The 8,798-nt window shown below is 33.3% G+C and overlaps 1 protein-coding gene across 1 annotated transcript in view; it reads right to left on the reverse strand.

Moving 5' to 3' along the window:
* LOC117167267 overlaps positions 1 to 8,798 on the reverse strand; it is a 96,131-nt gene that overhangs the window by 15,669 nt on the left and 71,664 nt on the right. The gene's annotated exons all lie outside the window — the stretch shown is intronic.

The following is an 8,798-nucleotide window of genomic DNA, read 5'->3' on the forward strand; positions in this document are numbered from 1 at the left end:
ATAGTTTGTAAAATTATAGTTTTAGTAATTTTTTGAAATTTTAAAAATATTTTAGGATCCTTACTATCTTTAAGAAAAATGTAAAAGTGACATTAATGACAGTTCTGAATTATCGCTGAGTTTTGACATTTGTGTACAAGCGTTCACTTCACCTTTTGAGAATGAATCGAGACAAAAAGATCAAGAAGAAACGCTTAATCATCCAAATCCAGCCATTTTTAAAATTATTAAAATTATTGAATTATCTTTTGCAAGACACTGCCAATTCAACAATGTATTTCACTTGATTCTCAATGATTTACAAATGAATGCAGTCTTGTCATTTCATTGTTCCACGCATGCAAGCGATGTTTTAGCTTTTATAATAAAACAATATTTACAAGTACGAATAAGAGACTTTGTCAAACGAAAAATGTCAGAAGTCCAAAAAGATAATTTTGCGAAAAAGAAAGTCGCAAAATTCTGTAAAACGTAGTTTATCGTCGTATATTTGTAAATAATTTAAAAAAATATATTTATTTAAATTAATTAATCTGGCATTTATTATTCCTTTATGGCCTCCTGTTGTTATTACTCAATATTTAATTTCTATCCTCATCTTTTAATTCAAAATTTGAATAAATAAATGACTTAATGTACAGTAAAGTTAATAACTTTAATATTAATAATCTTGTCAGCCGTTTAAAGTTCAATACCATATACTGAATAATAAAAATTATGACTTTTATAATTTCTTGTTTATTTTTATTATGATGTAATAATACATTAGGATCATTAATTTATGAATCATTAGAGTCATATAAAATAGAAAACATATTTTTTAAATTATCATTTCAGAAAATTTAATTCAAAACTTTTTAAACTTTAAAGACTTAATCTTAATATTTTACCATGTTACTCCACTTAAAAATTAAAAACCGACAATTTCAGTGTTTTTAAGGTCTATTTTTAGATGATAAACATTATTTTAATTCTGGAAACAGTTAATCCTTGCCTGATTCATGCTCAAAGCTTTTAAATTATCCACAAACGTCCAAAATATGACAAAATCTGTGAAAAATACTAAATCTCCTATGATTCTAATAAGCTTTCATTCAAATATAGGGAATAGCGCTAGTGGCGCCAGTGTTTCACTTTCTGCCGTCCTTCACAAAACTGACACGGCGCATTCGTATGGCGAGTCACCCCCCTGGTCGGGTGTATGTTTGGTGATAGATAGTTGAGGTTACGTTACACAAAAGTTTAAAAAATGCAAGAACAGGATAAGAAGATTTTAATTGCTGCCTCAGTAATGAGGTCATTGTTCTTACAAACAGGATGTGTTCAATAATAAAGGAAAGTGATGAAGATACTAAACTTTAGACAACTACTAAACTTGCGATTCTCGCCACTTCTACCCGCCAATTCCACTGTTCAGTCACTTCCACCTACCTAGTTTCAGTGGGTGCAAAAGTCACCCGTCAAGTGACCCCCACTCTTCACCCGAGTGAAGCCCAACTCTCACCTAACATCGTGGGACGGCTCGGAGTGCATCTGAGTGCACCCGGGTGGTCCCCTGGAACGCACCCCAGCAGAAGTTAATGATATTTTTTAAAAATTTTAACGCTATAAAAAAAAGTAATGCGATTACTCCGTAAGTTTCTAATAGAAAATTTAACGTAGAATCCGAATTTCAACAGTTTAAAAGTTGATCTGGATGTTTTTTTGAGTTTTTTAAAAGGAGCCGAATGGGGGCCCAATGGGGTCTTTACGTGTATTTTGTAGAAGCTCCTTTTGGTTCCTTCGGTCCGTCAGGGTTTGTCCTCTGAATTTTCATACTTAGATATTTAGATCTATGCGCACGTGCATTTAATGTGTTTCAGTATGTTATTCTATGATATTCGATAAAAAAATATTTTAGTTTATATTAGTAAGATTTCATTATTAAAAAACACATTAATTCTTTCATAAATGTTAATCTGTGTTCTGATAAAGCATATTAATCTTCTTCAATTATAATTACAAAACTGCGTTGCTTCTTTTTAAATAGATGTTATTTAGAAAATACAAGGGCATAGTACAATTCTTTCTTGCCGTTATTAGTTATGAAAATGGTTATTTTGTTATTTAATATAAAAAATTCAATGTAATAGTTTTCCACAGAATGCCGAAGTAACATTCGCACGGCGCAATACAGATAATAAAGTTAATAGTAATAATAATAATAATATTGACAATAATAAAGAACGTTTGTGATTCGTTATTAGTGCTAGAACATGAACGCTTGAACGTTAGTGCTAGAACTGTTCAGTAACAGATCTCAATTTTTGTTCTTGATTTATTCTAGAACACATTTTTAACAGGATTCTAGAACTTCGATATTCCCTATTACGGCACAGTTGTAGCACAAGCTTGGAGCAAATGTTACAGAACGTCTGTGATTGGTCAGTTCAAAAACAATTACGTAACAATTGTTCTGAAACCGTTATTAATCTTTGTTCCTAATTTGTTCTAGAACACACTTATAACAAGGTTCTAGAACTTCGTTCTAACACTATTTAGGGACAGTTCTAGAACAAACTTGGAATAAATGTTATAGGACGTCTGTGATTAGTCAGTTCTAGAACAGTAACGTAACAATTGTTCTGGAACAGTTATTAATCTTTTTCCCTAATTTGCTCTAGAGCAGGCTTGTAACAAGGTTCTAGAACTTCATTATAACAATATTACTGCACAGTTATAGAAGAAACTTTAAACAAGTATTATAGAACGTCTGTGATCAGTTTGTTGTAGAACAATTCCATTGCAACTGTTACAGAACAGTTCTGTCACATGGTTTGAGAACAGTTATGTTACAATTTGGTCACAGTGTTCTAGAACACTGTTACCTTTTTGTTCTAGAACAGTTCTGTCATCATCTTGCAACAACTGTTATAGAACAAAGTTCCTTTTTTGATCTGGAACAGTTACAGAACGTGTTTGCTGGGATTATGGATGCGCCTGAAGTCACCTTGAGCTGAAGTTAATGACATTAAAATTTTTTTTCTTAATACTGAAAAGAAAAGTATTGCGATCACTTTGTGAATTTCTAATGGAAATTTTAACGCGGAACCCGAATTTCAACAATTTAAAAGTTGATCTTGCTGTTTTTTTAGTTTTTAAGAAGGAACCGAAGGGGGACTCAGTGGGGTCTTGAAGGGTACTTTGTAGAGCCTCTTCGGTTCCTTCGGTCTGCCAGGGTGAATTAGACCGACTTTTTTAGGTCAATCTTTCATATTTACACGATTTTGCTATTTCAGTTCGAAATGTTGTAAAGGATTTTGCAAAATATAAGTTAATCAAAAAATTATAACGTCTAAAAGTCTTTATAAAACCAATCGGCGGCAATATGAAAATCTAGTAACAGATACGCAATTCAAAAGCCTTCGAAACTCATTCAGCATAATTGAATAGACTTTTGTTTCCTGGGGACTGAGAAACAAAGAACCCAGTGGGCAAAAAATTAAGGATGTCCTAGAGACATCTTTGGGATATCCCTAAGACAGCTTTTATAACATATCTTTTGTGCCCACTGGAAAGAGTTATAAATTACAACAATGATATTTAATATACACTCTGTATTTCCCACATAACTGTTTAGATTATTATAAACATTTTAACAACTCAGTTTTTTTCACTTCAAAAACAAGATAGTTAGGATATTTAGGAACGGCTTACAGACTGAGTAAGTTTAATTACAGTATTAATTCTCCAAGACTGAGCAACGAACTGTTATAGATTATAGTCGATAAGTCAAAGGAATGAGATTTATATAAGGCTTACTGTTCCACGTTAACTATTCATCTTCAGCTAAGTATCATAGGTACTTAGTTTTGCTAATACGAAAAATTAAAGTTGTTCAGGAATGTAAAATTTTACTTAAAACTTGTTCGAAATTAACGTTTAATAAAGAAAATTAATTAAATTAATTAATTTAATAAATAAAATTCTATTCTGAAAAACATGAAGTGTATTATATATAAAGCTAAAAATAAATTTTTAATTTAATTTTTAATTTATTTTGATACAATAATTGTAGCTCCTTCGGAATGCTTTTTGCAAAAATCAGTAATAATATGATGATTTTCTGACAGAAGAAGCGCGTTTAATAGATGTGAAATGTAAGCGAGAGAAGAAGGGAGATACAAAAAGTACACCGGTATGACAAAAACAGCGATTTTTCAGGTATATTTTTGCAAAAAAAAAATATGTTTTCTCGCCCGGTAGACTTAACCAACATATTTATATGTATTCTGGGTCGCTGAATTCGAATCTGAGGCCCAAATAACCAATTTGGCTCATACTTTTTCGAAAATCGCAAAAATAGACGTAAAATCGGCGAATACAGCGATTTTTCAGGTATATTTTTGCAAAAAAAATGTTTTCTTGCTCGGTGGACTTAACCAACATATTTATATGTCTCTTGGGTCGCTGAATTCGAATCTGAGGCCAAAATAACCAATTTGGCTCATACTTTTTCGAAAATCGCAAAAATAGAAGTAAAATCGGCGAATACAGCTATTTTCCTTGCATACTTTTGCAACCAAAAAATTTTTCATGACCGATGGTCTAAATCAGCATATCCTTATATTTTTGGGGTTGCTGAATCCGAATTCGGGGTCCAAATAACCGAGTTGGCTCATATTTTTTCGAAAAACACAAAATAGAGGTAAAATCGAACAAAAAAAAAAATGACTGAACAAAACAAATGACAGATTCCGCTCGAACTTTACGTCAAAACAAATGACTGTGAAACAAACAAATGAAAGATCGCGCTCGAACTTCACGTTAGTAAAGAGGACAGTGGTGACAATCTCTTCAAGCATGCTTCTTAATGTGACTTCAGCACAGTTTCAAAAACCATTATCAGTTTTTTTTGTGTTTATAAATCTCTAGTTTACTATACTATACTTATACTATTACTATAAACTCCCAAATCAAAACAGATCATGCCTTCTAAGCGCTGTTTTAATTCCAATTTATTCACTTCCACTATAGCGCATAATTGTGTGGGTGATCCCGATGCATTTTGCTACATATGTGGTAAGTTTGAGGTTTTAGAAAATCAAAGAGTAATCAGCGATGACATAAAAACAATTTATAAAAGCTATTTTGGTATGGAAGTTCAAAACCAAAGTGAAAATTGGGTTCCTCACAGAATTTGCAGTGCTTGTAATAAAGCATTCAATCGATTGAAAGACAGAGAAAGAAATAAGAAAACCCTTAAGATTCAAGAACCTACGATATGGAGAAAACCTCTTCGGAAAGAGGAATGCTACTTTTGTATGACAAACCTGTCAGGAATCAATAAAGAATGTCAAGAATGCCAGCAATATCTAGGAATATTGAAAGAATACGTGTATGGGAATATTTAGTGAATGTATCAGGAATATTGGGGTGATCGACGAGTATATTAGGAACGCAAAAATATGTACCCCTTTGTTATCGGTTCCTGTTGGAAACCTATCCGGATTATATGTGGGTCATCCAAGAAATTAAAAAATCGATTTATTTTTAGTAAGGACTTTGTAGAAATATGTGCAATACTTCGATGATAAATAATATCAACTAATAAGAGAAGTAACATGTAAAGATAATTAAGAAATTGGCCATTAATCTACTTTAGTAAACATTTTTATGAAATATTAGTTGTATTTCAATATTTGTGTTAATACACTGTTTCCAACTTTTCACAAAATTTTTAGTCACATATGACTAATAATAAGTTGAATTTTTTTACTAAATTAAATTATTTCCTTGCCTGTATGACCATCCACATCGTTGGATTCAGATACTGTAGTAAAGAGCTGAAAAATTTACAAGTAACCATGCGCCTTAAAGAGATTGGATGGGAACCGGGTGAAAAAGTATATCCTTATTTTAATTTCTGGTTCCATTTGCCAGATACGAACCGAGTAGAACGAGATTGCTGGTACACTTTCACTACATAATTGACAAGTGTCCATATGCCTTAAAGAGACCGAATAGGAACATATTAGAAAATTATATATCCTTGTTCCAATTTCTGGTTCCATTTGCCAGGTACAAACTGGGTAACAGGTGCACTTGCACTTAATATTTCACAAGTGGCCAGGTACCTTAGAGAGGCCGGATAGGAACCGGACAGAAAAGCATATCCTTATTTTAATTTCTAGTTTGGCAAATCGGAAGTGAATTACTCGCATTAAAACTCAAGGACATGCCAGTATATAACTAGAGTTATAGGGCGGCCTGTGATTGGTCGAGAGGCGGGGCCAAAATTGGAGGGGAGGGGTGAGAGAGGGGCGTGGCCTAATAACAAAGGGCAGGGCGTGGCCTGTCCTGATTGACCGAGGGGCGTGATCTAATTGCAAAAGGGCGACTATCCTCCTTACGAAATGGTGACCAGCCTAATTACAATATGGCGTCCATAATAATTAATTGAGTGGACCATTTCGAGTTGGAAAAGGGGAGGGGTTTAAGATGTTCCCATTTGAAGGATTATTCTTAGTTGTAAAAGGGGAGGTACTCCACATGATCCTATTGAACGAATGTTTCTCAATTGAAGAGGGGAGGGGGCCCACCTGCTCCGTGTGCAGATCTGAAAATTTTCATGGACGAATATATTCCGCTTCAGGAAGGGGAGCCCCCTCCTCCCTGTTAGCCTGAGAGTAAAGGATGTATGTGATCGAGTTGAAAAATGCGAGAAATAATTACAACAAAAATTAATTATCCTAATCTTACTTTATATTCAGGTTAAAAAGGGGTGTAATGAAATAAAAAACAAAGCGAAAAATACTTAAAGGTATGTATAGTATTTCATTATTAATCAAAACTTAAAATTATCCTAAGTGACAGGTACTAAATATAAACATTGTTTTTGATTATAAGTCCACATATTTGTGTGTTTATTTAGTAATTTTCCAATAAATTACATTTATTCAAGTACGTGTAGAAAATGCAAGTTCAACTTCGCCTACAATGTATGAAATGAACATGGTTGTCAGTTCCAGAAAAACGATTTCAAAGTATAATTCGACGAATTTTTTCTCAAGTTTTGTTTGTACCCGACTTTTAAAGCATGCAGATTTAAACTTAATTATTTGATGGAATAATTCCTCATTCGGTGAATGAATATTTTCTGCGCTTAAATAATTTAAAATCGTTTTATTAAAAAAATCTTCACATGCTTCTACGTTTTTTAATAGTCGTAGAATCCTTCTAAACCTTTCTTCGACACATACAATTACATTTTTTAGTCCTTCAAAAGTAGACTTTTGAATAACTATTTCGGGAGCATATACCTTTTTCTTTTTGTCTTCAACCTCTTCCTGCTGCGTGTCATTGTCCGTCTCGTTGTTTTATTCCTTGCCGTCCCTCAGAAGTATCGCCTTATTACCGTCAGCGGTTGCAAACACTAGCGTGTATTTCCCCAATTCAAAGGTTTGTAGGTACAAAGGTGATATATGAATAGAGTTTTTCCAAAGTTACGGAGTCGAAGGTGATAATGTTGCCTGAACTGTTCATAATTTTATTGAGCGGTTGAAATGTCCCAGGTGATTCAACCTCTTGTCCACTTAGAATCGTCTTGAAAAATGAAGGATTAAGTCCGTAAATATTAAGCAAAATCATTCATTGCCTGGTTCTCTTCGTGAACCTTGCAGACAAAATAACCAAGCGTTTAAGAGCAGCTTTAGTAAGTACTTGTTTAAGTAGTGATGACTTGGGTTGATCTCATTAATTTTGGTATATTAGGAACAGTTTATTTCGTCTGAGTGTCAAACCAGACGTTGATAGTTTGAGTTTGTGGGAACTTTAAAAAATCAAAGACTAGCGAGGATTATATTTCTACTGAATAACTGTTAACATGCGACATACTGGCTCGTTTAGATACAACAATTGAACTGATCACACTAGGTACAGTCATAAGGCTAAAATGTGAACGAGTTTTAGTGATTTCTATCTCCCCTAGGTGGCGTCTGTGTTGATGCTTGTGTGGTAGAAGGGGAAGATCAGGAATTTAGGAACATGGCGGAGATGTAAATAACGAGTGAGTGATTATAATAATCACGTCTCCAAATTATTTACATTTTCTGTTTAAAACAAATTTACATTATTTTTATTTTTAAATTTAAAAAGGGACCGATCTGTTTGGAGTGGCACTTAAGTGTTGGGCTTAATTTTTCTGTTTAAATATTTTTTCAGTTAGAATTATGGAAAGAATAAATTGCACAAGCAAAACATTTCATGTAATATATAAAAACCGCAATTCATTTTTGATCATGCACTATTTGATGTTTTTATATTGCATGAAACGGTTTGTTTACGTAAATTATTCTTCCTGTTAATCTTAATTTAAAAAGATATTAAAATTAGCATGGAATGGTTTGAGAAGCGGGGTGGAGGGGTTGCAGGAATAGAGCTGTAGTTCGTTCTATCTCCACTAGATAGTTACTCTACTAAGTTCATATTCTTTAACACGGGACTATACGCAGTGTGGAACTGATTCAACTCTGTGAAATGCGTCGGCTTATGTTCGTATTAAATATAAGAAATGGGGGAGTCCTTTGTTAGGTCGAGGAAGAGCCAGATTTTGTGAGCGTGGGAAAACCGTTATGCTACACGCGTGAATAAAACCGGTTTCTTTTTAACAACCAAACAAAGGATAGAAGTATGCTTTTCCTAGAAATGACACAAAAGAACACGTGTTTCATATAAATTATATAAAAGAATGCGTAGTTCCTGTAAATTACACATAGAACACATATTTTCTATTAGTCACACAAACCGGTTAAGTGCGG

This window comes from Belonocnema kinseyi, chromosome 2 (assembly GCF_010883055.1).
Source record: "Belonocnema kinseyi isolate 2016_QV_RU_SX_M_011 chromosome 2, B_treatae_v1, whole genome shotgun sequence".
In the NCBI taxonomy this organism is placed as follows: Eukaryota; Metazoa; Arthropoda; class Insecta; order Hymenoptera; family Cynipidae; genus Belonocnema; species Belonocnema kinseyi.